Here is a 9,762-nt window from a genome sequence, read left to right on the forward strand (position 1 = left end):
TGCATAAGAGAACATGCATGGTTAGCATGGAGAGGCAACATAAAGACTGTCTGAATGGACACTGGTGGGCACGTGTATGTCCACATGTCTGTAGACACAGGTGGACACTTGTTCACTCAGTGAATGAACAAAGAAACGTAAAAGACACTGAGAGATGTCAACTTTTCAGCAGTGGAAAGCATATTTTGAGTACCTGATTTTTAAGCAGTTCCCAACTTTCAGATTTGGACTGCTTGGAGGCCCCTTGACTTGTTTCATTTGTTTTGAAAAATTTCATCTTCTTAAACATCTCAGTTGAGAAATTATTAAGTGGAGGAGATGAGACTGAAAACTAAAATTGAATGGTCATGCATCCCACCCTTCAAATAAAGCCCACAGTGTGATCCAGGCACGTGTACATCTTCTACCAGCATGAGATCACCTAAAGCAAACTGATGCAAAGTGGTAAAATATCCAGTGGTTTGATGAATCAGAATCTTAGGTTGCTGATGGATATTTCAGAGTTCATGTTCTGTGTTAATACCGAGGTGCACCTGTTGATACATTTAATTAATTATTTAATCAATTGTGGCTTTTCAATATGCCTGCTCTGCACTATTTTCAATTAAATATAAGTTTCTACAGTTTGGTAATTAATATATTTTTATTGTCATTTTACACAGCCAACATTTTTTTTAAACTGGGCTAGATAATAAAGTTAAACCCATGTGTTTATGGAAAGTGTCACCTTTTCTTTTACTTTTACCTCTGTAAGGTAATCTAGGTGTGATTGAAGTGAAAACCTTCAACTTTAATTCAAGGATTTTAACAAAATACGACATTTACTTAGGAGTTATGGCCACTTTGGTACACAGTACACAGTTTACTATTATCAGAGGCTCAAAGGAAACTCCACAAAGTAATAGTATAGTTTTAAAGATAAGGTCATCTAAAATATCTTAGTGCTTATTCCACTGGACTTCTTTACCATCAAGTTATCCATGTATCAAAAGAAGAACAAGAACAACTGCCCTGTTATGATAATAAGTATTATTAGTTGGTAACACACTGTGTGTGTGTATATATATATATATATATATATATATATATATATATATATATATACATATATATATATGAAATTATATATATATATATATATATATATATATATATATATATATATATATATATATATTTGCATAGTACTGCTGTTACTTGTAACATTTTAATGAATTAAAATGTTTTACATGAAATGAATTGATATTTTATTAACTGTGTATTATTTCCATTTATAATTAACTGATGATACATTTAATTAATTATTTAATCATATGTTTATTTCATTTCGCTGTTGTAATAATATGTAATAATGAAGGTTATCTTGTCTTGTCTTGAGCAGTTATGACAACTCAAGTGGAGCAATTTGAAGAAAACACTCCTTGAATGCAGTGGAGATTAATACTTTTTTAATAAAACAAATGTACTTGTGGACTGACTCAGAAAGCAGAGGAATGACTTTTATAGTTTTATGATGAATTTCCATCCATCCATCCATCCATGCATCCATGCATCCATGCATCCATCCATCCATCCATCCATCCATCATCCATCCATCCATCCATCCATCCCTCCCTCCCTCCCTCCCTCCATCCCTCCCTCCCTCCATCCATCCATCCATCCATCCATCCATCCAAGTGCTTTTCCAATTCAGAGCTGCAGTGGGTGCTGGAGCCTATCCCAGCTGTTATAGGGTGAGAGCTGGGATACACCCTAGGCAGCACGGCAGTCTATTACAGGTGACTCCATTTTATATTTTTAAATCTATTGTAATGTTTCACTATGTATCACCCCATTCTCCACCTTCCCTCCTGTCATATTACAGCACTCCGAACCACAGAGCACGACACAGGGGCTTGTTTTTGGTTTATGTGTGAGGTCAGAAATGGTCATTCTAGGGGGGGCAGGTGCCATATTTGAGTCCAGTGCTCAGTTCTTATAATACATCCACGGTCCCAACTGGTCTGGTCTCGGTTACCTTCTCGTCACATATATCACATCACAAAGCAACAGGTGTGAAAATGCATGTGCATGCCCATGCTGAAAACATAATGCACGGCCAAGTGTAAACAGACGGGAACCCTGCTGGGATCTGTTATCAGCTGCAAATTGACTTACAAGTCTTTAAAACCAGCAATGGCAAAAAAAGGCTGCAGAAATAACCTGTTAACACACCACGGGCTTCATGTTTCTTTTTAGGCCGATACGACCAGGCTTTTAACAAAAAGGTTGCTTCTGTGTTTCAAGACACCTGATATGGTAGAAAATTCCCTAGATACTGTACTATTACATATTATTACACCACCTACACATGAGTAATAAACACTTCATGAATGTCAGACTGAAAGATGCTCCATGTTTGGTCTCAACCACCTGTAAAGGGAACATTTTTTTCTCTTTCTTTGATAAATATGAATTTTTATTTGGCCCTATTTACGGCCTTGTGTTTGCATAAAGAAAAAGAACTACCAAACACAAACAAACACAGTGGGGATACATCAGTGTATAAGCTATGTTTCAGTGTGCTATAAATCCCATTTGTCCATTATGGTCTCCTGCACCGGCTGTATTCGCAGCTCTGTAAGAAAGAGCACTCCGTTTTCTAAGAAACATTTGTCCTCTGGTTCTTACGGAGCCCCGCAAGGGACATGGGAGAAAAAAGAAATTACGATGAACTTTTTGCAAGATCTTGCGAAACTTATGCGAGATCTCGCAAAACAAACTCGGGATCTCGCAAAACTAACTCGGGATCTCGCAAAAGTTTTGCAAGATCTCGCAAAACAAACTCGGGAAAAGTTGAATTCCAACAATGCCGGCAGCTACTTAGTTGTAATATTACTCTTTCTGGGTCACAAAATAAACTTTTAAGATATTTTAAGGCATGAATGTAGTTTTGTAAACGTCAAATATGTGCTTGGTTTACAAGACATCACATATTTGCAAAAGTGCTGCGACGTTTTCGGAGATCTGACACCCACCAAGTCGAAGCTAACGGGAGGTCGAGACCTACTACAGCCGGGAGGCACATCGTGCCTCGACCTCCCGGTCGGCTTCGAGCTGGCGGCCTCCGAAGAATGTGGCTAAAAGTTTTGCGAGAACTCGCAAAAGTTTTGCGAGATCCCGAGTTTGTTTTGCGAGATCTCGCTGACTGACTGGACCAAATTTTATCTATTCGGGCTCTTTGAAGTTTTTAGGGGAGAATAACTGACTGATGCTTCTGAAAATGAAAGTGTACAGTTAAGTTGAACAGCTAAACACTTCAACAATAAGATGAATGATCTTTTTTCCATTTTAAAGTCCAACATTCATAATTATGAAAATCTAAGAACTAAATAAAAATATCATTTAGGCTTAGGTTTTCAGATCATACTTTCATCTGAGTAGCAAAATGAGATGGTTTCGACATGCGCAGAGGAGGGAGAGTGGACATGTTGGATAAGAGATGCTGAAGATGGAGCTGCCAAGCAGGAGGAAAAGAGGAAGATCACAGAGATGTAGTGAAGGAGGACAGGCAGAGAGTTGGTGTGCCTGAGGAGGATGCTAGGGACAGGGTGAGCTGGAGGCAGCGAAGGAACCCTTAAAGGAAGCAGCCAGAAGAAGAAGCAGAAGACATTCAGCGGACTATAATGAAATTACCTGCTAGTAATTTATATGGTCAGAAATGAAGGATTCACACATTAATGCTGTTTTAAACACTCTTATAAAATGTTTCACAGGTTCTAAAAACATGTAGATACTTGTTGTTGTATAATAACTTCTTCTTAGTCTTAAGATAACAAAGGTCATTATTGTGAACTCAGATGTGGCCACCCACTCTTATAAGTCATACTTATGCAATACTCCCCTACTTCCTCTTAACTCCCATCTCTCTAATCTTTACCATCTTTTTTCTCTTTCTAACCCTACATTTACAAGCAGTCTTGCATCTGTCTATTTCCATCTCCCCTGCAGGCTGCGGTCTGTGTTGGAAACCCTCCTTTGTGTGCTACACTTGTAACCCTCGATGCTGTTGTGGGCCCGGCTGTAGCAGTGCAAAGCTCAAGGTGGCTCACTGACATTTAGCTCAATCTCCCCCAGGGATCAGATTACTGCGCCTCGATCTAAACACTGTGCTCTAATACTAATAAAACACAGCAGTGATAATGCTGCACCGCCTGCGGAGAGGCACACACGCACACACTTGTGTGTGCTTGAACAATGAGAATGGGATTTCTAGAAGACACGTTTAAGATCATTACGTGGAAAGAATGATTAGGCGTGTTTCATGCGTGTAAAATCTTTTTACCCGGCTGTGTTTGTGATGAGATTTTAATTAGAAAGAACACTTTTACTGCAGAGACAGATTACGCAATTTGTTGAGCTATTTTTGGATAACGACTCAACTTGATTACACAAGCACAACTCAGTGGTGTAAATGTAAAATGCAAGCTTTTCTTCCTATTATTTTTTTTAAATATAAATAATCTGCGTTTTCTTTCCAGTGCTGAACAATAAGATTTACTTTGGTTGAGTTCACGCTTTCAAGGTGCAAGCACTCACGGGGTTGAGGATATTTAAGTCCTGCAGCATCACGGACAAACAGGAGGGGCACAATTCTTCTAAAACAGAATGTCCTTCACTGTCGACCCCTCAGTGCTCCATCTGGTCGTTAAGTGATGACGTGACGAATCCTACTTCCGGGCCTAAAGTAGTCTGCGTTTAATATGGCTTTTGTGTTGTTAACATGTTTAATGTTTTGTATTTTCTTCTATTTAATCTCAAAAAGCTCCTAAAACAGTCAGTGATCACTGTTGACCTCCCTCAGCTTTTATTACCGCTAATCATTTATTTAAGCTCAGTTTTTAAAACCTTAGGATGTAACTACAGCCCAGCCCATGCAGCAGTATATGAATGACTAACCTCGTATTGTGGATGGATTATCTGAGTTGTTCTCCTGGCTGAAGTTTGGTCCTTTTACAGCATCCTGCCATGCGATTACATTTGTTCCTGACCACCGAGAACACTCACGTTAACTTTTATCGAGTGGAAAAAAGTTAGCTTGTTTATATTATGCTAACATAGCTGTGTCGCTAGCGGTCACGTAGCACATCATTATATACCAACTAGCCAAACTTCAGTAACCCAAAAACGTCACTGCTGTTTAGTTTTCTGTCTTCATTTATGTTGGAAGTGATAACAGAGCTGTACGTTTTAATTTGTTTCCAAAACCTTGCAGTCAGGACATGCTATATTGTATTTAGATAGAAGCTAGCGAGCTAACTTCCTGCTAACTTCTAACTCCGTTAAATGTCAGAAATTCCATTTTCATGGATGCCTGGATGTTAAACTCAATTGTTACACCTGGTAGACCAGAACACTGATCATTTTATTAAAGATGAAAGACTTTAGACAGTTTTTAAAACTCTCAGTAATGCCATAGTGATCGTTTGATATATGGACCTGCAGCGGAGTTTAGGCCCAGACACGGCTAGTGACGTCAGACTTAACGACCGGATAGTCAGTGTTGGGGAGTAACGGAATACATGTTACGTTACGTATTTAAAATACAAAATATGAGTAACTGCATTCCGTTACAGTTTAAAAGGGTGTTATTTAGAATACAGTTACTTTGTTGAAATAAATGGATTACACGGCGGTATTTTCCTGTTTCATATTGTGGCCGGTCAGGACTGTTTGGGTTTTGTTTGACAGCTATGGTCTGTTGTTCCAGGCGGCAGCGTTAGGGTGGCCATGGTAACAGGGCAACGCTCTCTCTGCGACTGTGTGTTTCCTGGGTGAGAGAGTGCCTTTTTGTTGTTGTTGTTGTGCTAAGCTAATAGGCAGAATGCTACAGGCATAGCCCTAAAGAATGTAGCCTCATGGGCAGTGTAGTCCGTGCTGCAGGGAGAATGGACTGCCATACCCGTTATGTGTCTGTGAGCGCGAGGAGGGAGAAAAAGGAAAGTGGAAAAGTACGAGTTGTCATCGAGCAGAAACGGGAGCTGGAAGCATGTAAATATAATAATAACCACTGCAGCCAAGAAGAGTGCCTGACAAGCCCAGTTGTAAGTAAGATATTAAGATTCAACTGTACACCATGTTTGTGTTTTCCTCCGAAACAATAAGTTCTGTTGGAGAAGCCTTTCAACGCCTCTCTCTGTCTCAAACTTGACCCAGACAACAAAGTAAAGCTATTTTTCGGCTACGAGCCTGACACGGAACCCGAGGTATCAGCCAGAGTTCCCTTTACTATGGTTTGGAGCCGCGGACCTTCAGTAATAGTAATAAATCACACAGCAATAGTACATTCATGTAGTTGTAAAAAGCATGATAATATATTAAGTAATCCAAAGTATTCAGAATACGTTACTCTCATTGAGTACGGAAGAGGATTAGGGCCCCTGGAAAAAAAAATCTGAGAAAAAAGTCAGAATACTGAGATTAAAGTCAGAATTCTGAGATTAAAGCCAGAATTCTGACTATAATCTCAGAATTCTGACTTTTTTCTCAGAATTTAGGAAAAGAAGAAAAAAAAAGACGTGCCCACTTTTTTTTCCCCAATGGCCCTAATCCTCTTCCGTACATTACCGTACGTTACAAAATACATTTTGGGGCATGTATTCTGTAATCTGTAGTGGAATACATTGTAAAAGTAACCTTTCCAACACTGTCCATAGTCTGTTAAAAATCTCACCCTGAGACCTCTGCTGTTATCACATTTAGCTAAAACAACCTTTTAAATATGAAGGTAGTCAAAATGTAAGAGTATAATGATAAAATCAACATTATATTCATTTAGCAAAAGTTTGCAAATCATGTTACAAGTATCTGTGATAAAGAAATATAACCAAATCCTCGTGTTTGATGCATTAGATGCAGTATATTTGATTTGAGGGCTGTACACCCTGGTGCTAAAGTCATTGTTCAGTGATTCTCAGGTCATACAATATCACGAATATACTGCATTAATACACACCTTGATGCAGAAAACTTCAGAGTGGCTCAAATACCAATTGGTGGGTTGATGGTTCACTCCCCATCTCCTCGGGTCAGCATGTTAAAGTATCCTTGGGCAATATACAGTTGCCCCTGATTGTGTGTGTGTGAATGTCAGATAAGATGCTTTGGTATTGAAAATACTTGTATGAATGTGTGTGTGATTGAGTGTTTGAGGGCTTTGATAAAAAATGCTTTGAATCCTTTTTAAAAAATTTCATTTTCTCATTTTCCTCTCTTAAACATCTGTTTAATTAGCTTGTTTGTTTGTCCTTTCACCTGAAACAGTTACGTGCTTAATGATTTGTAGCTGGGACCGGGTACAGTTTAGGTCATGATGTAACAAGTGTGTGTGAGAGCTCGTTGGCAGGCGGCTCGGTGTGGGAGATGGGCACGTCAGGGCTGCCTGCCTGCATGTGGCTGCTCATCACCATGATACATACAGGAAGCACCAGGAAGGGAGGATGATGAGGGCCAAAAGTAGCAGCAGCAGCAGCAGCAGAGTGTTGTACGTTTGTGTGTGTAGGTACTGCATCGTATTATTAGCTGAGGAAGGGCAGCTGTGGTTTGAAGTGTCTCACTGTAACTGTACCTATAGCAGCAGTTGTGCTGCTCTGGTATAAATAGTGCAGTGGGCATGTGGGCAGGCGGCTGTGACACAATGGCAGAAATTCAGTGTTCTTTCGAAGAGATTTGAGAATGTGACATCTTGCAAGCGAAGATCCCCCGCTCTAGATGCTACACTGGAGCTTGAAGGTTGAATCAAGGTGGAGATGAGCGTGAAGCACTTTTTCATGCATTATGTTATTAAATTAATCTGTTAATATTCACTCTTACACCTGTGTAGAAATGGAGATGATGCGGAAAGAAACAAAGCAAAACAAATATTGCAGTGCTGCCTAAAGAACACAAAACGTAACACCTTTTATAGTGCAGTAATTTGGGATTTTAATTGTTTTTCTTTACGTGTTACACACATAACAAGTCGTTCTCACACAGCTATGGAAGCTTTTTTCCACCACTGAAAAAATCACCACATCCAATTTTGGGTTATTGTCTCAAAATTTGAAATTGCTAACAAAAACATCCGACAAAGAACCCAAATCTGAAACAGTAACTTGAAATTGTGAGACATTAAGGAGAAATTTTGATATAATAACCAATAACATCTAAAATCAATTTTTAGAACATTTTCAGCTTGTCGATCTCCAACGTTTGAACTTTAGCTTTATATATCAAATACTTTCCACACCTTGAAATCTGAGGCTGTTTGTTTCAAAATGACTCCCCCAAAAACTATTAAAGATAAAAGCCTAAAAAAATTAACTGGTCTTCCTTTACCATCAAAATGAATCACTTTCAGGCCTTTTGTTCACACAATGAGATCTGAGGCAATGTCTGTTTTGTATGTATCTGTCCCAAATGACGGACACTTGAAAACATCAGATATCTTGAAAAGTGTTTGATATATGAAGCTATAATAACAGAAACCAGCCCACTGAATGAACAATGGGCTGTGAGGCCAGTTCCTTGATCATTAATATGCCAATTGTCATGACCATTGAGCATGCATCAAGACACATGAAGCAAAAATTCCACAGCATTCATGATATATGTCTAAACTTTATCATTTTGGACCAAATTCTTATGTAAATTGGAAATGTTTGAGCAGGTACTTCATGCTGATTTGATTTTTTCTCCAGTGGCAGAAACAAGCATCCATACACAGGATTTTAGGACTTTAACCGAACTTTCCCAGTTGTAAGGCCCTCTGTAATTCATTGCACTATTCCAAGTCTTTTTTGTATCTTCACTCATTTTACTTTTTTCTGCATGTGGAGTGAAGTGACCTGTAAGTGCGGGAGCCCTGTTTGCTGTATGATAAGACTAACACTTTACGATCTCTGGACTGAGGCACAAAACTAGAGACATAGCAATGCTATTGTAAAATTAAAATAAAGACAACAACAGACACAATGTTGATGTATTTTTTTAAGCTGCTTCAGCTAAATAAACCAATAACTTGCCCTTCCAAGGCATCGCTAATTTGACCTAAAATGATAGTTCTTTAATAATTGTTTGGGCCAAACAGTAATCCCGGAGCAGCTGGTCAACGCTTTGTCCAAATTCAAACGAAACAGTGATATCATTTAAAGACCGACCGCTGTATCCCAGTTCATGAGTGTGAATTTGCTTCAAACTCCTCCCATCTCAATAATCTCCAGTCTGTGATTCTTTCCCTCTCCTGCATCCACTTCCTAACTCCTCTGCCACGTGCCCCGAAACCTGTCCCTGGAAGTAAATCAGCGTCAGGCGCTCTCTTAACTAAGTGTGTCCCTGAGAACATAAAGTGTGGACACTCTCCAGGCTCTCTTGTTGCTCTCTTATGTCACCAAATCTCTGAGTGAGCCCCTCGTCCTCCCACCTCTTTGGTCCAAGGAGAGAAGGAGCCACTTCCTCCTCAGAAGATCTGTTTGGACTTTGCAGTGTAGCCACACAAACACACACTGTCACGATCCTGGGTCTTATGACCCAGCGTTTTGAGTTTTAGTTCATTTTGATGTTTATAGTGCATGTTTAAGCTCATTAGATTTCTATGTTCATTTGCTTATTATATTCCCCTTGTGTTTTCAACCCTTGCGTTAAGTCTCCCTTATCCTTCATGTGTTTCCTGTCTGTTTCTTATGTTGTCAAGTCCATGTAGTCATGTCAGTGTTTCATTGTTTCCTATTTTATTTTGAAAGAGGT

This window comes from Neolamprologus multifasciatus, chromosome 4 (assembly GCF_963576455.1).
Source record: "Neolamprologus multifasciatus chromosome 4, fNeoMul1.2, whole genome shotgun sequence".
NCBI classification, from domain to species: domain Eukaryota; kingdom Metazoa; phylum Chordata; class Actinopteri; order Cichliformes; family Cichlidae; genus Neolamprologus; species Neolamprologus multifasciatus.